General features: G+C 38.5%; 1 protein-coding gene across 1 annotated transcript in view; it reads right to left on the reverse strand.

The window, feature by feature from the left end:
• LOC136857100 (leukocyte receptor cluster member 8 homolog) overlaps positions 1-6670 on the reverse strand; it is a 297050-nt gene extending 290380 nt beyond the window's left edge. The window contains exon 1 of the mRNA XM_067135497.2: positions 6500-6670. The gene's annotated coding sequence lies outside the window, so the exon portion shown is untranslated. The remainder of the gene's footprint in view (positions 1-6499) is intronic.
• Between the last annotated feature and the right edge of the window lie 17686 nt (positions 6671-24356).

Below are 24356 nucleotides of genomic sequence, written 5' to 3' on the forward strand. Positions count from 1 at the left end.
TGGTAGAACAAATGGAGGCACTAATAGAGTTGATCTGCTAATTAGACGTAACTAGGCAAGAAATGTGACAAACACCTACAACGTTAATGAAAGGATTCTAGTTATAACAATCAAAACAAATTCCAGGAATCTGGTTATTGTTCAAGTGTACTTTCTAACATCAAACAGCTTGGATGGAGAAATAGAATAAATGTATGAGAACACTGATGAAATGTGGAATCTGACATATGAATCAGATGTTATAATCATGGAAGATTTCAATGCTATTGTGGTGGTGGTAGTGGTTGTGATTATTGTTTGAAGAGAAAGTAATAATAATAATAATAATAATAATAATAATAATAATAATAATAATAATAATAATATTTGCTTTACGTCCCACTAACTACTTTTACAGTTTTCGGAGATGCCGGGGTGCTGGAATTTAGTCCCGCAGGAGTTTTTACGTACAAGTAAATCTACTGACACGAGACTGACATATTTGAGCGCCTCCAAATACCACCAGGCTGGGCCAGGATCGAATCTGCCAAGTTGGGGTCAGAAGGCCAGCTGCCTCAACTGTCTGAGCCACTCAGCCCAGCTTAAAACGAAGTACAACTAGGCAACCATCCTCTCTGTAACACTAATCAGAGGGGAAAAAATGGAATCGACCCGACACTTTGAAAAATGAAGGTACTGGCCAAAGAAAGACAAGCCACGAAGGGTGTGAAATAAAGACTCCCTAGGCCTCGAGTGCTCTAATACCGTTGGGGTCGGAAAAGAACAAGAGTTGACTAAGGAAGGGTGGATAGGATAGATGACACAAGTAAGTGGACGCAATCCCAGGACTCAGCTGAGGGCCTTGGGGTTGCCAAACCCACTCCTCCAAGTTCAGAGCCCCTGGGGACCTGTTTAGTCGCCTCTTACGACAGGCAGGGGATACCGTGGGTGTTGTTATAGTGCCCCTGCCCACAGGAGGATCAATGCTATTGTTGGAATGTAACCAGACCGAGAAAGAATTGGGAAGTTTGGTCTAGGTGTCAGGAACAAACGAGGGGAGAGGTTACTAAACTTCTGCAATCAGTACAATATTACTGTGACAAACATTATTTGACATTCCATTACGCAAGAGATACACCTGGAAAGTCCCGGGTGACAATGCCTGGTTTCAGAATGACTAGGCCCTATATCCTTGTCAAGAGAAGATACTGCAATCAAGTCAAAACGAGTCACAGCTATCCTGAGGCCGAGATTTACAGTGACCATAGCCTAGGCATGGCCAATTGCAGTACCCAACTGAAAAGAATCTATCATTGAAAAGAGAAACTTTTAGATTTAGCCAAGTTAAAAAGACCATCAAACTAGGGATGTTTATGTACAAAAAACAAACAAATTAACCAAAGGAAATGAAGAATGAGAATAGGATACTATAAAAGAAGGTTTGCTAGGAGTAGCTCATGAAACATAGGGAACAAAAGAATGGAACGAAGAAAACCGTGGATTACCAGAGAAATATTGGATCTGATAGTGAAGAGAAATCAATACAAGAGAAGGAACACTACAAAAAGCCAAGAACAATACAGAAAAGTAAAAAATCAAATTAAAAACTCTGTGTAGAAGAGCGAAAGAAGTGTGGACGGTCGAGGTGACTGAGAATATCAGAAAATACATTGCCGAAAGAAGGACAATTAAAATATTAAACCAGAAATCTAAAGCAAAAAACTGCAGGAAGAGATAAAAAACTGAAAATATCAATAGATAATGACATCAGTGCACAGTGGAAGGAATACCTTGAACAACTGTATGAAGGAGGAAATGTACTGAATAATCTCAGGTGTATTGAACCATATATGAAGTACAGGATGATTAAGGTCCTACAATCACTGAGAGAGAGTCTGAATCAGCACTTCAGCAATTACATGAAAATAAAGCTACCAGTCCACATAACATACCTGAAGAACTGCTAAAGACTATGCGAGAGAAATTGAAAGAACTTCTGTTTACCATGATATGCAAATGCTATGATGGTGAATTTCATAAGACTTCATCAAAAGCAAAATAGTTATGACACCAAAGAAGGGAAGTAGAGTAGAATGTTCCGATCACAGAACCATAACTCTGCTCTCTCGCACATCCAAAATACTATCAATAATAAAAAACAGGATAAATACCAAACTGAATTTATGAATTGATCGGGACCAGTTTGATTTAATGCAAATACCCAACGTAAATGGGCACCATATCCAATGCATTCAATTTGCAGATGACATAGCAATTGTAGCAGACTCCGAGAAAGAGCTATCTTAAGACGTTGAATGTATTGTCACCAGCATTGTCAGATTCACGTCAATGTCAAGAAGACCAAGATATTAGTTGTGAGTAAACATCCTGAACCAATTCAACCAACATCAAGCTTACTGACAAGAAAGTGGAACAAGTCATCAGTTTGATTGCCACACTGACAGCATCGTAAAAGAAAGTCATATTCAACTGCACTTGTTAATTAATCTAAAGTTAATATTCAAACCACATGTGCATTAATGGCCATGAATGACTAATATGTACCTGTTCTGATTAAAGATCACCCGTATCACCTATGATATAATCACAAGGGAACACCTGACAGAACACAACATGGAAGATAATGAAAAAGTAAGAGAGACTTTCCTGGATATATATATATATATAAAGCACTATGCATATCGAAGATCACCTCATCCTGACTTGTATACCTAATGGCTAAAGAAAACTTTTTCCTAGAAGATCTGAGGAATCATCCCCAGCTACCATTAAGAGCAACATGGGATCAAACAATTATTCAAAGATAAAAAAGAGAAATCAACCAGTGTAAACCTAACCTGCACAAGCTGAGATGAGTGGCTTTGGATGCCACGTTATACCAAGACTGGACTAGAGCCAGATATGAACTAAGACGTGTAATAACCAAATTACGTGACCATGGTTTTCATCCCCATTTATGTACACTTAAGCTATTCCATGAGCCCATCAGTGAGTGTATAAGTAAACTGTGCAAGCTAGAATGTGGAAAATATTGCATCCAGTGGTGTACCAGGTTAAAATCAATAACAGTTAACAGTATGGAAGAGTAAGATAGTAAAAGCACAAAACAAACCAAAACCCATGGCGCAACAGCCCCAGCGACAGACCAAGCAACTGCTGCTCAGCCCAAAGATGATGTGTTGCGTGGACAACATGACAAATCCTCTCGGCCGTTATTCTTGGCTCATTAATACTTTACCCCTCGCAGCCCAGTACTCACTACATTCAGCTGCGCGCGGAATGACTCGTTTGTTTACACACTTGCGGCCTTCTCGGGAAGGATGTTGTCAAGTGCTGCTCAATGCTGAAAACCTCTGTACCTAGGAACTAATGAGGGAGTGGTGCTTCAATAGCTGGTGGTGGTGATTACTGTTACACGATGGGTTTTGAAGCCACAAAGCGGCCCTAGGCCTCTAGTTTCGTGTGGAAACACGATTGGTCTGGACTGGTTCTTGCCATCCGGACATTAGGATAGGTGCGGATGGTTAGGATAGAACCTGGACAAGACCACTGATATAAGGAGAAGCAAATGGGGTCTGGAGACGTAAGCCTGCAGGTTAGAAGCCGCGAAGCGGCCCTAAGCCTCTAATTTAGTGTGGAAATATGATTGGTCTTGACTGGTTCTTGCCATGCGGATGGTCAGGATAGGATCTGTACAAGACCCTTGGTCTGGACTGGTTCTGTACTTTTATTCAGCCGGGGTTGGTAACGCAATGTATTTATCAGCATTGATGACAATGACTTCACATTGACCAATAAGAATGCAAGTAGCTCCTTTATTCATGGACGATGCCGGGTGCTGCTCTTTATTAGGTTATAAAAGTAAATGTATTATCTGCGCACTTTTTAGCGAATCGGTCGACTTCGGTTATCTTCGAGATTCGTATTGGCAACCTTTGAAACACAAATTAAGAATCACTTATGATTGCAGTGCGACATCTGGCGTACACTTTACGTACTCATATTGTTATTGTTTACACAGCAAAGCCAAACTATAGAATTCATGCTAGGAACAAGTTTCGCATCGAGAAATTTTATATAGTATTATATATTGTGTGTGTGACACAGTTGATGGCGTAAGATAATAAAGGTTTAGAAAATTCTGTAAAACTTCCACAAGCGGGCCGGGCGTGGCGCGCCTCACACTCCGCTCGCTGTACACGCGGTGGCTTGGCGGCAGGTGATGCTGTCACCAACTGTTGAGAAAATGTGACGATATGTTACAACCACTAAATTAACTTTTTGCTTGCCGTGCGGGCAGTATACGATGCGGCGGTAGTTAAGAGCCTCTCGAAGGGAGTGTGGCCCCCAAAGGGGGCCACTGTTCCCATGACAGAGCTTAGCCTGGATTTACAAAGATAGCTTACAGCTACTAAATTACTTTTTTTTTTTCTTGATGAGAGAGCGTTTTTATTTTGCGTGGGTTGGTGTGGCGCGCATGCGACCTCTAGCGGGAAAAAAGTTACATAGACTTCTTCACAGCTGATCGGAGCTGGCCAATGGGAGTAAAGATAATGGTGGCAATTTCTTCTTTCATGCTGTCTTTCTTTCAATTTTCCTATATAAGAAAGAATACTTTTTGGGGCGGGGTGGTGGGATTATAGCAAGCGTAGAGAAAGGATCTCTCCTCTCTGGTATTCCAGGTATTGTAAACCGTTCTTTTTCAATCTTTACTAATGATTAGAAATTCCGGCCCACTTGTGGAAGCGCCACCGAAAATTCATATTGACCGATCATATCGATTCAATTCAGATTTCATTTCCATTGAGTTGGCAGCATTACTGGAACCGGCAGTGCACCCTCCTTACTCCTCAACCCAGTACAAAAATCTATCACAAAAAACTGCGTGTACAATAATTCTGGGGTGGGATGGTGGGTTCCTAGACATCGCAATGAATACATCTCTCCTCTAAAAGGAATTCCAAGCAAGATTTGTATTATTTTCACTTCCTTATAATGTTACAAACTCTGGGCTGCGGAGTGTGAAGTTTTGCCCTTTGCTCTCTAGACCGGCGTCGCCATCTCACCGTCAGACAGCTTGTCAATTGTAATCACATAGGCTGAATGAACCTCGAACCAGTCCCGACATACACGTAAAAATCCCGGACCTGGCTGGGAATCGAACCCAGGGCCTCTGGGTAAGAGGCAGGCACCCCTGCACCGCAGACCGACAAATGCACAAGACGGTTCGTATTAAAATATTGATGTCAAGTTAACACTTCTGGCCACTTGGCTGCAATTAATATTTAAACAGCCAATCAATATTGCTTTCCAATTAATAATGCCATTCAAAAGTATATATGCACACTAGTAGCCTACTGTGAGGATTTTGTTAGAAGCTATATCCACTCCTTACAGCTGCATGCAATGAATATATAGTGTGGTTTCATGATGCTACTAAATGAAATACTGTTAACAGCCTACATTAGATTTCTTTTATAAACAAAACTTTTGCTTTTGGACCAATTGAACAAATTCGTTCATTTTATGCCTATACCATAATTCAGTCCCTCAAATATGAAAACTGAACTCTTAAGAACAAAAAATGCGGCATACAATCAATACTGTCAACAAATTAACGAAAAATGCATTAGAACGTATGAACCACATTACTTTCATTGTATCAATCGTCTTCTTCCCTTAGACATTAAAAACTAAAGAATAATGCTGAAACGAAAATGAATGTAACCAGTTAACGAGCCAACTGATACGTCGAAAATTTACATCTAATTAACGCTCTCGAATCTATCTCCAAAACAGACCTGATAGTTACCTAGTTGTATTTCCTCCCAGAACAACAATCACCACCACCACCACCACCATGCATGTGATAGATAAATAATGGAACAGCTGAGATGAGTAACCGAACGTGTTGTGCGTGCAGAATCAGTCCTATGCCAGAACCCATTCGCACAAATCTCCCCCAGTTAACTAATGAATGTTTTAACCGGTGTATCATACGTAACCATTCGCATGTTCTACAGTTAAGTGGATTTCGAAGCAATGCCTACTTCCTCACAACCAGGCCTAATTTCTACTCACAACACCCAGCGGTATAAAAGTAATAACCTAACTACACAAAATCCGAGCAAAACCGAAAGAAATGGTAAACATGAACTTTGTAAGCGTTCAAAAACAAATTGCCGGAAAAGCCACTTTCCAAGTCTTTCAACAAAGACGACACTATGTTGGAACTAGTCCCTTCGCATGGCATTAAATCTCGCATACCGAAATGAACTTCACATTTCTTAGACAGAACTTCAGATTAATATTACTCAAAATTGCAATACATGAAGCTTTACAGCAATACCCCTATGAAAAATGACTGACAAATGTCAATAAACTAACCAACTAGCCTATAAACACAAAATCACATTAAAGTATTAGTTGAACACTTCCAATTCATCCCAGCTTTAAAGCGCCATTTTGTAACATACCATCAGCAACTTAAACAGCTTACCGTAATAAAACTCTCCACAACACGTTTACAACTAGTTTGCAAACATAGCAAACTGCGTAAGTTACGATTCTGAACTTTCCAACCTAACAGTTCGCAATACAATGTGACGGCTAACTCAATGGTTGTTTCTATGGATATCCGCCATTAATCACAATTCAGAACAGTGCAGATAAAGAGCTACGAGAGGGCGAAATAGAAATAGTAATCAAAGAATAAAAAGAATAAAAGGTATGCATATTCTTCATTTTCTTCTGCTTCGGCTTCTTGATCGTTATTGGATCCCGCACGCTCCGCAAAAATAGCCTACGTCCAGCCTCCGAACCTCATTGATGCATACAATGCTTATATTAATGGCCTTACGGCAAAAAAAAAAAAAAAAAATAATAATAATCAACTAGGGAGACGAACTATTAAAGTTGGGTCTGTATGACTGGCTAGATAGTAAAAAATAACTGTAGGATCACAATGCACAGGGATACAGGTATCTATCTCTTCTCGCCAGCGTGATTGATCACGACATTTAATTACCGAACACACAAAACCGAATCACATATAAGAGTGGGTGTTAAAGGCATATTAGTAAAATTATACTGCGAGTTTGCTTTCCTGAAGGAAATGGACAAGTGACCCCGCCAGTTAAACTGCAGGGCTATATAAGTAACGAGAGATATTCAAGTGAAGTTGAAAAACCAATTTAATTATTTACTGAAGAAAATTGTATCCCCGATGATTGAATTTTTCGAATGATTCCAAGTACCGACTTCTCATTCACATTCTCAGATACTCGAATCGATTACCTTTATTGTAAATAAAGTCTTAATCTTATTATCGTGATGATATGACACCTTGTGTAGGAACCGGTAGAAAACCATGGATGTTTGGGAATAGTCGGCAAAATATCAAATAAATGTTTGCCTTCATACTGAGACTCGCGTTCGCTAATTTCAATCCAGAGCTTACATAACTGTTCCACCACTTATCCCCATGAATCTCAAAGAGGTACCGGTACTGCTAAATGATATGCTAAACCAAATTCATTGGCAAGTTTATCAGCTTATACAATGCCCGTATTTTCTATATGGCCTGGAAACCAAAAAAAATATTACTTTGACATTACGAATGTTTTGAATACACCAAATCGAGGATTGTGGCGACGTTTCGTAAATTCACAGAGGCTTGCAGACAGAACGCTGAAAGGCATAACAGTCTATAATGATAATGATAATGAATATTGCGTATACCAATTGGTAGGGTTATCAACGCGAAGCAAAGAGGAAAGGGTACTAAGCGAATACGTACAAATAATTGTTTCTTTTATCCTTAAATACCGTATTTTATGAATAATAATGTTTGCATTATAGCAAAAATTTCCGCAATAGAAGATAATGCTTTTGGTGGTATGGAAAACTCCTTTGCTACATGTAAATCTGGGGAATAAAAAGCTTCCCCTACGCCTGCAGGTTCTCTATGTTTTGGTCCATCTGTATAAAACGGGACTAAAGTAGTGTACGGTAGTTCTGAAGAGTGCTTGTTACGATTTTAGCCTGTAGTAGGGTTCTTTCTTTCGAACGGCTAGTATCACTGAATATTGATGTTACAATTTCCAGCATGTAAATACCCGCTTGATAGGAGGATAAATATTTCAAACGAAAATTAGTTTGGATAATTTTATTTCTCCACCGGGCGAGTTGGCTGTGCGGTGAGGGGCGCGCAGCTGTGAGCTTACGTCGGGGAGATAGAGGGTTCTAACCTCACTGTCGGCAGCCCTGAAGATGGTTTCCCATTTTTTCACCAGACAATTACCTTAATTAAGACCACAGCCGATTCGTTCCGACTTCTAGCCCTAACCTATCCCATCGTCGCCATAAGACCTATCTGTATCGGTGCGACGTACAGCCACTAAAAAAAAAAAAAAAGAATATTATTTCTGAGCCCGCCATAGTGTTTATGTAACAAATGTAGTTTGGGAATTATGGGGTGTTGAGTGTTAGACATTGTTTGTAGTAAATATTTAGTAGCAATAATTTTCGAACTAAATTTTAGAGGTGGTTCTGACTTTTCAGTTAAAACTGCATTATTTGGAGAATATGGCATGTATGTATGTTTGTCCGACTCGTTGGCTGAATGGTCAGCGTACTGGCCTTCGGTTCAGAGGGTCCCAGGTTCGATTCCCGGCCGGGTCGGGGATTTTAATCGCTTATGATTAATTGTTCTGGCTCGGGGACTGGGTGTATATGTCCGTCCCAACACTCTCCTCATCATATTCAGACAACACACTACACTACCAACCACCACAGAAACACGCAATAGTGATTACATCCCTCCATAGATGGTTGGCGTCAGGAAGGGCATCCGGCCGTAAAAACAGGGCCAAATCCACATGTGCGACGCAGTTCGCACCCGCGACCCCACAGGTGTGGGAAAAAGCGGCAGGAAAAGAAGAAGAAGAAGATGGCATGTATGTATGTTTAGTCATCAGCCGGAAGGCTGGTTGGATCCTCAACAGATCCGACATGGCCTTGTCATAGATAGCCTAGGCATCACTGAAGAGACGTACTAGGGAAATGAGGAGTGATGTAGTTTCCCGTTGCTTTCCTCACCGAGCCAGAAGATGCTATTACATATCAGTTTGCCAAGCCCACCGAAATGCCTGCACCAATCGACCCTATGAGCAATATTTTCACACCATTCGTCGCAGGGACTGGCTGCATAAGGAATGGCATTACTAGCATCGCTCGTACCTCAGTCACTTTCATTTTGTCAAAGCTAAGGATAAGACAGTGATAGATCAATGAAAGTAACAAAATTGCTCTAGCCCATAACAGAAGACTTAGTGCACTGTAAACACTAGGGCCCGCCAGCAAAGGCATGACTATGGCATAGCACCAAAAATTATTTTGATAATTTCTATCTGTAACGACCTAGTTTTAGTAGACTCCACAGCGGCATATTGGAAACAGCTGTCATAATCAAGGACAGACCTAATGGTATTGCTGTACAACAGTTATAGTACAAAAGGATCAGCACCCCAGATCCTTTTTGATAACGATTTAAATATAATGCATTTTAGATTAGGTTTTAAACAAAGATGATATAGTTTGTGTCTGCATAATAATTTAGATTCCTAAAAATGTAGTTGAATTCTTAACTGGGATCTCAGTCCTGCCACATTGCAATTGAGTTTTGTCACAATTACACTGTTTAGTGAAAACGTTGCAACTGATTTTTTGAATTCAATTTCCAAACTATGATTCAAATATCAAATTATTGCTCTCTCTCTAATACCTGTAGTAATGTATGACGTGATTGATCCACTGACTTATGTGGAACATAGATTATTATATCGTCTGCGAATTGAATTATCCTGGCAGACTTGGTTACTAAGTATTCTAAGTGGGAAGTATATAATGAATATAAAATAGGTCTTAAATATCTCGCTGTGGCAAACCATGAGATACGAGTCTTTGTTCTGGTATATTATTACTATTTTAAGCAAAACTTACGCTTGGCAAATAGATTTTTTTTAAGAGCGTAATAATAATGGGAACTTCCATATTAATAATTTGTTAAACAGTATGTTTAAATATACATTATCATATGCTCCTTTCATATCTAGAAAGGCTGCTTTTATTGTCTCTCACCGCGCTTTCGCAAGCAGAATATCTGTAATTAGAATATAAATAGCATCGGACACACTTCTTCCTTCAACAAATGAAAATGAATATTTCGAAACACCATAGTAGTCACTGTTATAAAATCCGTTGAAATATTTTCAGTATAAAAAATCTTAAACAGATACCTCTATAGTCGAGAGAATCCTGATAATTTTTACCTTTTTTAAAGAATGGGGATAACTATAAATTCATACCACGAAGTCGGAATGGCTTGATATTTAAGGATGTCATAATATTTTATAATGGAATGTTTTGTTTTCTGAGGCAGGGCGTGTAACATACTGTAGAAAATGTTGTCTGGATCATGGCAAGAAATCTTTCTTGAATTCAATGCAAAATTTATATTCACTCTTGGCTATGGGAATTAGTAATGTGGCAAATCAGTCAGGAAAATTGGACATACGATATTGGAGGGAGGAATCGATGAAAACCGGTGTGATGTTTCGATAAAATCGAAGTAATACTGGGCTATTGTATGCAGGAGAAAGGTTTGAGTCTATCAGATTATTACGCATATATCTAATTGCTGCCCAAATTTCTCTTGTAGGTGTTTGCCCATTTAAGGACGATACGTACAATTTTCAGGAATTTCTGCGTTTTTTATTTTAAATAATTTGAATTTTTGCTACTGTAGCTTTTTATATTAGTATGTGGTCAACGTCCCCTATCTTTAAACTTTAAAAAGCTTGTTTTCTATCCCTAACTAAAGTATCACGTTCATTATCCCACCAATGAATTTTATTTGCCCTGTATTTTATAATGTTTTGTTCAAAGGGATAATACCTGTTTAGATACATCTGTAATACATCCTCACATTAGTGATGGACAGAAAAACGCCCAACTGTTTGGAGAAAACAGTTTTCTGGTGGAAAACGAACGAACTGTTTTTAAAAGTTCCACCAAACAGTTTTTCCTTCAATACAGTCCACAGTTTGTCTTTCACTGTTCGCTAGTGAGTAGACACTGATGTAACCTTGAACCTACCCGCGCGTTCGGAGCTATTCGGCCTGAAATCGGCATTGCTCGGTACTTAACCACTCCCATTCCCTCGCTGTCAAATCGACTGTTTGTCTCGTATTTAGTTGGCAGTGAGCCAAGAGCTGTTTGGAAAAGCAATATTTAGCCGTTGAACAGTTCTTCAACGTTTTTGCAGTTATTGCTGGTTGCGGGCTGTTGGCGGGTGATGTACCGGTGTTCTCAAGCCCGTTTTAAAACGGAACGGTGTTAAGTTTGCCGAGTGCTGAGCGAGGCGAGTTGTTTTACAACATGTCAAAACGAAGCGAGGTGTGGAATTATTTCACGAAAAGTAACAATGATAAGGCGCTTTGCACTAACTGCAAGCAACTTATTTCTTACAAGTCAACTATTACAAATTTGAAAGGTCATTTGCAAAGAAAACATATAGCAATATATACTGAGCTAACGTGTCATAGTGTTAAGGAAATGCCTTCAGTGGAAAAACGACCAACTAGGCCTACAGAAGATAGAGAGGAACCTAGTATTAGCACTAGCAGGCCTGATAGCGAAGCCTCGACTGCTGATTCATGCGTTGCGCCTAAAAGACAAAGATTAATTAGGTCTTACGTCACTAAAAATGTTTCATCTGCCCAAAAGAAATTAATTGATCGTGACTTACTTGATTTATTTATTTTAGATTATCAGCCCTTTAGTATTGTTGAGGATAGAGGGTTTTCTAAACTTATGAAGTGGATCCCTGGCTATGAATTACCTGGTAGAAGGACTACTTCAAATGTGATGGTTCCAGCACTCTATCATCAACAGTTTTCTTTAATAAGAGAGATATTGAAGAATGAAGCAGTGAGTGTGTGCATAACAACTGATTTGTGGACATCGTTAGTTGCAGAGAGTTACATTGCCGTAACAGCGCATTACATTACGAAAGAGTTTTCCTTCAAGACGGTTTTACTGAAGTGTTCTAGTTTTTCTGGAAGCCATACGTCTGTTGCGTTGGCAAACGAAATTAAGTGCTTACTATCCGATTGGAAGCTGCATGACAAAGTGAATTTTTCAGTTTCTGATAACGCTAGTAATATAACAAACGCGTTTGAGGAAATTCTGAAGTGGGAACACTATGGCTGTTTTGCTCATAAATTAAATTTGATTGTCCAGGGTTCTCTTCAGGACATGCAAGTCACCATTGAGAAAATCAAAAAAGTTGTCAGCTATTTCAGGAGAAGTTCACTAGCAAGCGAAAAACTACTGAAGTACCAGATGTCAAGTGGACATACCAGGGGCGTATTCTCCTTGAATGCAAGGCATTCATTGCATGCGTTATGATAATACAAAGAACTGTCTGATGTACGATTTTAAGTTGTTTCAAATGAAATATTAACGATTTCATCTCTCAGAAGTTCAAAAGTGACGCGCAACTGCACTAGTTCCGTTGCTTGACTGCGTGTGGTGCTGGTGTAGTCTCGCCGTCTACTCCACTCTAGGAAGAAAGAGACAGCAAACGGAGTAGTTAAGGATGAAAGGCATTCAATTTTAAGATTGCATTCGGTGGCATGCATAGTTCTGAAACCCTCCGAATGATGTCGCTGCAATTGAAACTTGGCCAGACTTTGTCACCCCATACACGTGCTACCGTCTGCCATCTATTAGCAACTTGGAGAAAGTCATGTCCAAATTTACACCTAACGGGACCCACGGATTACCTCCAGCGAGAACCCAATGTGATGAAACTGACCAATGCCACTGGGGTGACTTAGACCTACCTCCAGTGCTTGAGTTCTGGCTGATTAGTGAGTTCATTCATTGTGCTTTTTTTCTGTGTGTGCTGTTCCTGTGCAACTCGTCGTTTTCGGTGTTCTGTTATATTTTATGCCTATGTGGTATTAACGATGGATGAGTCTAAAACGGATATAATTGTAAATCTGTTTGAAAAGTCATTTGCTGGCCGTTCGTTTGATGAAAAGATTAAAAGAGTTAAAGCCGGGAGACCTCTCCCTTCCCTCGCAAATTTAAAAACAGAAAACAAGAACTTCGTTCGCACGTTCAATCCAGAAACTTACAGTAAAACGGTTTGGCTCTGCGGCTCTGAGTCACTAAACAAATTATTCTGTTGGCCTTGCGTATTGTTTGTTGCTGAAAATTCCCCTTGGAACAGCAAGAAACGTTGATATGCAGATCTAAACAATCTGCACACTGCTATTGCGAGGCACGAGAAATCAGATTGTCATATCCACGCATGGATATCCTTAGGTGCCTTTGGAAAAACTAGGATAGATTTGCAGTTGGATAAGCAGAAGCAGGAAAATGTTCTAAGGCATAACGAAGCCGTTAAGAAAAATAGAGAAATTCTGAAACGGCTGACCGCGGTGACATGCTTTTTGGGGAAGCAAGAGTTACCATTCCGTGGTCACAACGAGGCTAGTGAATCCAACAACAGAGGGAATTACATAGAACTAATTAAATTGTTAGCCGAGTTTGATGAAAAATTAGACAGTCACTTCACAACAGCGAGTGTATTTACAGGACTCTCTCCACTCATCCAGAACGATTTAATTCAAAGCATCTGCACCGTAATGACCGCTGAAATAAAGATTCAGGTTGGGGAAGCTAAATTCGTAGGAATTATGATCGATGGGACTTCTGATGTTTCGAACTTTTCACAGTTATCTATTGTCCTCAGATACGTTCATGATGGTGATGTTGTTGAAAGATTTGTTGGTTTCTATAATGTGAGTTCTGATAGGACAGCGAATGCATTGGTGAGACTTGCGATTGAGTGTCTGGATAACTTTGACTGCCGCGAAAAGTTAGTTGCGCAGACTTTCGATGGAGCTGCGGTGCTTGCAGGTCAGCTGAATGGTGTGCAGGCTAAATTAAAAGAAGTAGTTCCTGAGGCTGTATTCACCCACTGCTACGCTCACAAGCTTAATTTAGTCCTCTCTCAAGCCGTATCATGCACAAAAGAATGCCGTATATTCTTCGCAACGATGAGTGGCTTTGCGACATTTTTTAGTAATTCTTCTAAGAGAACTAACCTGCTGGACAGTGTCCTCAAGAAAAGGTTTCCTAAACTAGCTCCAACAAGGTGGAACTATTCTAGCCGTTTAGTACAGACCATCGCGGAATATCGTGCTCCTCTCCAAGAGCTTTACGAAAGCATTTTGGAGGAACCTGGGAACTGGGATAATAATACAATTAATGAGGCAAGCGGGTTTCTTGCGAAGTTAGTAGAATTTCAGTTCAATTTTCTTCTGAACGTTTTTAATGAAATATTTTCATTGACTGATGTTACATATAACATCCTTCAATCTAAGACACTAGACATTGCATATTGTACCAGAGAAGTGAGCTCTTTAGAAACTAAAGTATCTATAATGCGAAACAGTGGATTTGCTAACATCTGGGACAGAACAGAAGAGAAATATGATCCACCAAGGAAGAGAAGAAAGGAAGAAACTTCATTTTCGGTTAAAGATGAGTATAAGAGGGTTTACCTGGAAATATATATTATTCTAGCACAGTTAAAATATCGCTTTTGTTCATTAGGAGATCTGTACTTCATTGAAATGCTTGATTGTAAGAAATTTTCATTTTTTTCCGTCGATTTTCCTGAAGAGCAATTCAGTAAATTGATTGAAGTTTATGGACAATATTTTGATATAGTATGACTTAAATCCGAATTGAGGGCAATGTTCACTTCTGAACACTTCAATGATAAGACTGTGGCTTAAATCCAGAAATTCCTATTGACCAGTGGTCTCCACAGCGGTCTTCCCGAACTTTATAAGTTGTGCACATTGATTACAACTATTCCCGCTACATCATCATCTGTAGAACGCTCTTTCTCGGCTCTAAAGCGAATAAAATCTTTCGTCCGCAATTCTCAAGGTCAGAGTCGTCTCTCTGCATTAGGAATGATGTCTATAGAGAAGGACCTTCTTGCCGAGATGAAAACACGTGAGGACTTCTACGGTGACGTCATCAAGGAATTGTGCAAAAAGAATCGCAGAGTCGAGTTCACCTACATGTAATTAGGGTGAGTACTATTGAAATTTACTTAATACATTGTGTCACTGCATGGTTACTAGTTGCATGCCTTGGTGGAGATTCCAGGATACGCCACTGGGACATACAGTGCCTAAACGCCTTTCCCAAGACGTCACGACGCGCTGGAATTCAACTTTTTATATGTTGCGTCGATTTGTAGAACTCGAAGAAGCTATCAGGGCCACTATTGCTCTGCTAGATAAACATCTGCCCGTAATAACTGGCGAAGAGTGGCAAGCTTGTCGTCAACTTTGCAATGTGCTAGCTCCGTTTGAAGAAATGACTAATTCTCTGAGTTCAGAAGCATATATGACTGGAAGTTCTGTGATTGTGGTCGTCAGGTGCCTGAAAGGTATTTGAGAAAAACTCGGGCAATCAGCCGAGTTCACAGAAGGAGTGAGGGTCGTAATTGCTAGCCTTATTAAAGGGTTAGGAGAAAGGTTCAAGAACGTTGAACACAACAGCACCTTCGCCTTATGCACTTTATTAGATCCACGCTATAAAGACCACGTTTTTCAGGACCCTGCGGCACTAGATAACGTCAAAAAAGAGGGTGCGTAATTTAGTAGTAGGCTTAATAGAGAGAAACACCCAGACCAGCGAGAAGCAGAATATTGACATTCCGTCCTCCTCACTTCCATCTACAACTGGTGCATTTCAGCCCTCTTGTCCAATAAGCGCTTGGAGCATTTTCAACGACATTATTGGAGATAAACGTCCTAAAACCAGCCCTCTGTCACGAGCCAACAAGGAACTGGATTTGTATTTAAAAGATGACATTTTACCTTGTAAATGAAGCAGGGGAATCTAATTGTCCCGTAGATTGGTGGAAAAATTACCAACATGTGTATCTCAATTTAGCACAAATATTCATAACAAAGTGTAACATAGTGGCCACTTCAGTGCCCTGTGAAAGACTTTTTTCCCGAACTGGACTGATTATTAATGAAAGGAGAACAAGGCTGTCATCAAGAAAGGTAGAAATGTTGATGTTCCTCAATGTGAATACGAAGAGTTAGTGCTTGAGTATTTTTCATAACGGGTACCATGTGAACAGAATAAAGTGTAGCATAGTGATCACATCAGTGCCATATTGAAGACCTACTTTCCCAAATTGGATTGGTAATTAATGCAAAGCTCTCACAAAAAGAGGTCGAAATATTAATGTTCCTTAATGTAAATATGAATAATTAATTTTTAAGTGTTTTCCTAATATTGTGCATCTTATGAATACTCTCGTTTTTTGTGTGTGTATTTATCACTGTTATCTATAACATTCTGTAACTTCTATTTTTTACAGTAGTTCTCGTTGAACAATAATCTTATAATGGTATATGATGAACATAGACACTGTATAATAATACTGCTATAGATACTTCACTAATAACAGACTGGTTCATGGGCGCCCGCAAGGGGGGGGGGGAGTGCCCCCCCTGGAATTCTAAAGATGTTGATGTTCAATTGTTTAATATCATACTAGATTATTTCATAAACTGAAATTACTGACAGTCATCTAGCATATATTACAACTGGAAGTTTCTGTAAACAATTTAATGTTGCTGACGTTATATTGGTTTTTATATTCAAGAAAATTGTTAATGTGCCCCCCCCCTGGAAAAGATCCTGCGGGCGTCCATGGACTGGTTAACAAAAACTCCGGGTGTGTGGAACCGTATTGATGAGCAGACCGCCGCGATCACAAAACGCTAATGTCAGTTGATAGCCTAATGATAAGTAAATGTCTTTACAGACTATATCCTTTGCTTAACAATGGAGTCTTCACTCGTCTTATCGTTCTTCCCTATATCCTTCATACAGGTATTTCGTCAGCCTTCAGCTTGTGCTGTCTGCTTAGACATTACGAAACAAGTTAGATTGAAAGGTGGTGAAATATCTCATTTCCTATCCCGCAGCCCCCTTGTGCATGTGACTCACTCGTCCTTCACTTTCTCGTTATGAACGAATGACCTGTTGTATTCAAACTGTTTGGGAAAACAGTTGTTTTTAACAAACAAACAGTTCGTTGGCGTTTTCCTAAAACAGCAGAAATGACCACAACTACCTCACATGTGTGCCATTTTCACTGTTAGCAGTGAATATTCTGGAGCAAAAATGGACGCTATGCCATGAGAACATTAAAAATAACACGCTAATAAAACCGTAAATGTCAAGAACATCATACTTTTACCAGGTACAAGTCGAGAAAGAACATATAGAAGGCAGTGAAAAAGTTTGAAAGATGGAATATTTAAAAAAGTATATTATTAGAAAAATTTCATTCGAGAAGAAATCTACTTAAGGAGTTCGCTACGGCTAACTGACACGAAAAGAAGACTATAGTAAGAAAATAAGGTTTTTGGTTGAAGAACAAATACGAGTATACAGCGGAGAAATCGAGCGAGACAACGAGGACACCGCACTTCCGTAAATTGATAAATTAAACAGAACAGCTAGACTAGATCGTTACGTAATCACTTACGTCACGAGACACCAAGGAAAGAAGTACCCCGTTTCATAGATTTGTTCTAAAGAAAATAAGAATAACAACAACGATTAGAAACAAGCTATAAGAAATTAAAACTCATTATAATTGAAGCTTTGATAACCATACTAGTAATCCGCAACATTTTAATGCGACACGATAGAGGCGGAAAACTATCGATAGCGCTATCGATAGTTATCGATCGCGACAACTATCATCATACATCCAAGACCAACTACAATATCTCAGACCTTAACCGACCTATCGAAACTGTCCATAATGGCGGCAGCTGGAGTGCTAGCATGCGTTTGCTTTGATTTGTGTAAGCCGTGTTGTTACCAAATATTTATGGAAATTTGAATATTATTAATATTGCATGATATTTATTTATGGTCTTAAGAAGATCATAGATCCTCTTTCAGTGCCGTAAGAAGCTGTTTGTTCTCAAAGAGCTTATTTATTCCAACAATGTCGGTGGTGATTAGGTTAATTTTGATTCTCGTGTTCTTCTCCGAAAGTACTTTCTTTATTGTTAGTTACCTATGCAATATGTTTATAGTTCAATGTGCTGTGTGCCTGGATGTAAGTAATAGCTCAGTGTTCCCGTTTCCAATAGACATAGTATTAAGGCAAAATTGGGTTAAGAGCATTCGTAAGGAAAACTTCGAAACGAATCATAGGACTAATAATGTTGTGTGCATTAATGATTTTACCATTTTCGAAAATCAAATGTACTCTGAGGGAAGACATATACCTATAGAAGGTGGTGATCTAATTCCAGTGCCGCGCAAACTTCCGAAGTTAAAACTAATGATACCTATCCTAGCATTTACCCTATCAGCCAACGTACCTTACTACAAAGAAAATTAAATCAGTCCCAGAAAGATCCGGAAAATCATGACCAAGATTTATGATTTGGAGACTAAATTAATCTTAAACGGTGCTGCAAGAATGATGTAACTTAATTAACTTTCAACATTTTACTCTGAACATACGTAAACTAAACATAACCCCATTTCCCGTGAGTTAACGTGAAGATTATGTTCTTTTTTTATATAAAATACAATTATGCCATCAATTCTGATGAGTTTTAAGGTGACGAGTGCTTTAGACGGTCAAGTTTATCACACAAATATCGCTTGTACCTACTCAACAATACAGATGGATTTTGGAGGGTTGAAATTTTGTTGGGGAAATTTGTTTGCGTCTTTTACATAATGGGCTTTGGTTAATGGTGGTGTTACGTAGTACTTCATGTAAGGTTAATAATGTACTTTGTTGACATCTATATATCGTATTTGCTGACCGGAGATTCATATGTGAAATATTTTTATACTCTGTATTTCAGCCTGACGTTGATACAATAATTCTCCCTTCGTTTTTTCCCTCTGAAATTTCATTTAGACTTACAATACGCGATAACGCTACTTATGGTGTTTAATTATTCATATTTTGAGTTAGTGAGTTGCATTTCATGAGGTTCGACTTGTGATATTTTATTTAGGTGACTAGGAATAAACATGCATAACCTTTCCCCCAACCTCCCATATCGCACGCCGATGACTGCCATGTTTCTTCTGCATTAGGGTCTGATGTAATTGTAGTTGGTCTTGATACATCCATAGTCAGTAGCCTATTATCGATAGTCAAAGATAGTTTTTTTCGTGCTCAGCTCTTTCCATTTAACTGGTGAGGAGTTTATTTCAATTCATAGGTGTGCATTTAAGTATCTCTGCGTACCTGCGACTTCAGTGTCGGCAGAAAGACTATTTAGCATTTTGGAAGGTGGAATTCTCCATTCAACCTAACCTTAGTTGAGTTGATGCCAATACGGGACAAAAAATGATATTTATATGTTGTAAGAGACTGTATGTAGGCGAGAGAAAATAGGCACATTTTAGGTCAAAGACTTCATGAAAGCAGCTGAAAACTCTCCTGCTATCTGTTGAGAATGCTGTAAAACGTTTTCCAAAGACATTACAATACCCGAGAAAATGTCGGGAGGTGGCAAAATGAACACTGCGGCTGAACGAGAATTTCTTGGGCGGTCAAGTAATGGGTAAGCGCGTGCAGCCCAAGAATGTCTCGGACGTGCCCCTGAAGAAATTTTTGAGTGATTCCGATTTGAATTTCAGAAATTACATAGCATGAAATAGTTGTGCTTTCTATTGATTTTTTTTGTGGATCGTGTTCAATAAATGTTCTATTTTCGGGCATAATGATATGATCGTTCCATATTTTAAAACTATCGATTACTATCGATAATGGAGCTCATAATATCGGAAAATATCGATGGCGATTACTATCGATAGTTTGTCGCCTCTACGATACGATTACAAGAAACATTAGTAGCAATACATTCCTCAATCATAGAAGGCTTTGTACGCTAAGATGACGAAACTGACCATCTCAATATATATTTCTGTTTCAACTGCGCAAGAAATGGCCTACGTCATGAACTAAGAAGACTGAGAAACCTATTCCTTGATGACCGTGGTGGAACAAAGACCTTTCCAGATGTTCCCGGAGGCTGTAACAATGTCGCAATCACATTGACAGCATGTCCTAAGCATTTGGACATACACAGCAACTAAGGAAAACAGGAATGAAAAAATTCATTAAAGTACAAATTCTGTAAGTAATTAAAATATAATGTTTTTAAGAAGTGCCATTTTATATTCTTATAAAATATATGTATATGTTTAGTGTTGTCGTGAATTATATTCAAAGGAAGTGATGTTACGCGGAAAGGCAATCGATTTAATAACATAAGAAGTTATTAGGCAGTCAATTCACAAGAATGTCAAATTGTTTGAGTTAGGATATATTTAGCCAGTGATAACCAAATCATGCGTTCGTAATGCAATCAATATTGAGTAAAAAGGTTAACTTATCTCAGCTGTTGATATGATATGACGTTGAGGTTAATGTCAGCATTATATTAGGATTTTATACTACGAAAAAGAGTCGATGTAATGTCGTATACAGGTTATATCGAGGTGACAGGAAGACATATGAAGAAATTAAGAGGAATCTGAAGACAATTGAGAACAAAATGGAATATTTCAGTAAATGAATAGAAAATATGTAGTCATATGCGTCAAATGAAGATGGATAATTGCGGTTATTATCATGAAGAGGGACATACGAGATGTGAAATATGAAGTAGATGATATATATGTGAAGAATTGTCGAGTAATATGAAAAATTATGGTGGTGATTATTTTTTCGTCGAGATTGAAGAGACGGATATTTTAATTGACGATATTAAGTTAGTTGACGCACTTTAAGATTGAGAATAGTTATATTTGATTCCATAGCGCATATTAATCCTCCAGTTTTCTATACATAACAAAAAATACGATCTATGCAACGTGCACATGTTAGTTAAATTCCTGTAGATCATCAGAAACATATCCACATAGGGAAGATAATGCGAACTTAGTCTATATTGTCCCGAATTTTTCACCACAAATAATTTTACTCAAATGAATAGAGTTAAGAGGCTTGTTTGATCACATCAAATGGTATCACTGGAAAGTATATCTGTAATTGAAGGGAGTTGACATTGATTAGTGGAGTCTTCATAGAAGTCAGACTACAGAATGTCCAGAAGAATAAAATGAAATAGATGTCAGGTGTAACTAATAGCATAATGGCAGATCACATATGATAAATACATTGGCACTTAACTTAATTTTGAAGTTGATATTCATTTTTTATGAATAACTTAAGTGATTAGCAGTAATGGTAATTTTGGTTTTTTAGAGCAACATGATGATTTAATGAATTATCTTTTCTTCCTGAAGTGTGAATGTTAGGGATATGTACTTTGAAATACTGGAATTTTCTCGAATTTTACATGAATTTTAAATGAATGAGAAGATCAGTGTTTTTCTTCTTAAGATAGTTAACAAGCATGATGATTGTGGTAATAACATATGCAGATAGTTGCAGGAAAAGCAAACTTAAATCCTGTGAACTGATTGGCAAATGTGATATAGACAAATTAAGTGGAGAATTTAAAAAATTAGGTTCCATAAAGACAAAGCAAGAATATGAAACGTGATTTTATATTTGACGAACTATATCAAATATTGAGCATCAGAAACATTTTCTATATCCCAATGAAGACATGTATATAACATGCATTTATTTTTAATTAAAATTAAAAGCCTTTTCAAATGTTTTATGAATAATAAGCAGATTGAAAGTCAGGTGATGAAATAATTAGATTTTTCATTATATTAGTTTTTCTCAAATCATTTTTCAAGATCTTTTTACTTAATGAAGTAATCTTAGATTAAATTTATCCACTCTTTCAAAGACTACTTAGGTTAAGCATGTGGTTATAAATGAGCATAGGCTAAGAATCGTATGAATTTTCCAGGAAATGAACTGAACCGCGAGATGGAGACGTCCAACCCGTAGATATAATATAATTTCAGTCGTTATCTCGTCTGGCTTCTCTCTATCAGAACACATGACTCCGATTCGACACTGACTGAAGATTAACGATAATTTTGAGCTAGCCTGGACCTTATTGCGACTCAACCTCGACGCGAAAACGGCGCATATGTAAAATTATCAATTTTAGAATTAGAAATTTGTCCACTGATAAATTGTTGGAAAAAGCCTGAACTAATCTTGATAGATTACAACCTGTTCTGTTCATATAGATGACAACAGGAAAATGGTACTGTATCGTATTGTATTTTATTTCACCCAACCGATCATACAGTGATATGGGACACGTCAATAATCATATTTACAGGAACAAAGGATAGAACAGTAATACACATGCCATGAGAAATAAAGAGAAATATACAATGTGGTAAAGAGGCACCGGTTTTTAAAACAAGGCGATACATAAGTTAATTTTCAAGGGCTAAGTAGTCTTCAATAGGATAAACACCATGGTTGAAAACAAATTTCAATAATTCTTTCTTAAATTTTGAACATGGTTTTATATGCTTAATGTAGTCTGGCAATTTATGAAATAAAAGTACTCTTGCATAACTCAAACTTCATTCATATAGCTTAGTTTTGTGTGGTTCTATGTGCAGGCTGTGTCTATTTCTAGTATTATACCTATGTACATCGGAGTTTATGGTGAAACTGCTTACATTCTCCTTCATATATACAAGTGTATGAAGATATAAAGGCTAAACAGTGGTAAAATAAAATAGAGTTTAAAGTAATTCTTACAGCTTGTCCTCCTGCCGACACCGGCCATTGCTCTAATTATTTTCTTTTGTGACCTAAATATGACTTCTATATAACGTGAATTCCCCCAGTAAATAATTCCATAGCTTAGTATGGGATGGACATATGCAAAATGCATTATTCAACAAGTCTCTAAATTAAACCTATTTTTCAAAGATGTTATCATGAAATAAATTCTACTAAGCTTTTCCCGTAAAAAACCTGTATGTTCTTCCCAGGTTAATGATTCATCCATCCACAAGGCAAGAAACTTCGTTGATGACGAGTACTCACCTATGGTCTCTCCAAATGATATTGGGCTTTTCCATATTACTTTAAGCAAGCCTCGGACCTATGGGAGTAACGGAGTCCCACTCCCATTTGACAGGCGAGGGACTCCTTGGAAACAACTTGACGAACGTAATGGAATTCGATGGGGAGCTATCAATATTAATGGGGCTTATGGAAGAAAGAATATAGAACTGGCTGAGTCAGCAAAGAGGATGCATCTGGATGTGCTAGGAGTAAGTGATATACTGGTAAGGGGAGATAACGAAGAAGAGATAGAAGATTATAAAGTGTACTTGACGGGGGTTAGAAAAGGAAGGGAATAGTATGGTGTAGGGCTGTTTATCAGGAATACCATCGCACGCAGAATAGTTTCTCTTAGGCACGTAAATGAGTGAATGATGTGGGTAGATTTGGCAGTTGGAGGAATTAGGCCGAGAATTTTCTCAGTGTATTCACCACATGAGGGTGCAGATGAGGATGTTGACAAGTTTTATGAAGCATTGAGTGTCGTTGTAGTCAGGGTGAACAGCAAGGGTAGTATAGTGCTAATGGGCGATTTCAATGCGAGAGTTGGAAATAGAACGGATAGTGCTAATGGGCGACATCAATGCGAGAGTTGGAAATAGAACTGAAAGATACGAACGGGTGATTGGTAAACGTGGGGAGGATATGGAAGCTAATGGGAATGGAAAGCGTTTGCTGGAGTTATGTGCTAGTGTGCGTTTAGCAGTTACAAATACATTCTTCAAGCATAAGGCTATTCACCTCTACACATGGGAGGCTAGGGGTACCAGATCCATAATAGACTATATCTTAACCGACTTTGAATTCAGGAAGTCCTTTAGGAATGTACGGGTTTTTCGGAGATTTTTCGATGATACAGACCGCTATCTGATCAGGAGTGAACTAAGTATTTTTAGGCCTGGGGTAGAGAAACTGAAATCGTCTGCAAACGAATAAGGGTAGAAAATTTCCAGGACGAGGAAATTAGACAGAAGTATATGGATATGATTAATTAGAAGTTTCCAACAGTGGACTGTAAGCAGGTTCAGGATATAGAAAGAGAATGGGTGGCATACAGGGATGCCGTAGTAGAAACAGCAAGGGAATTTTAGGAACGACTGTGTGTAAAGACGGGAAAAAGCGAACATCTTGGTGGAATGATTAAGTGAGAGCAGCTTGTAAA

The sequence above is a fragment of the Anabrus simplex genome, chromosome 1 (genome assembly GCF_040414725.1).
Source record: "Anabrus simplex isolate iqAnaSimp1 chromosome 1, ASM4041472v1, whole genome shotgun sequence".
Lineage (NCBI taxonomy): Eukaryota > Metazoa > Arthropoda > Insecta > Orthoptera > Tettigoniidae > Anabrus > Anabrus simplex.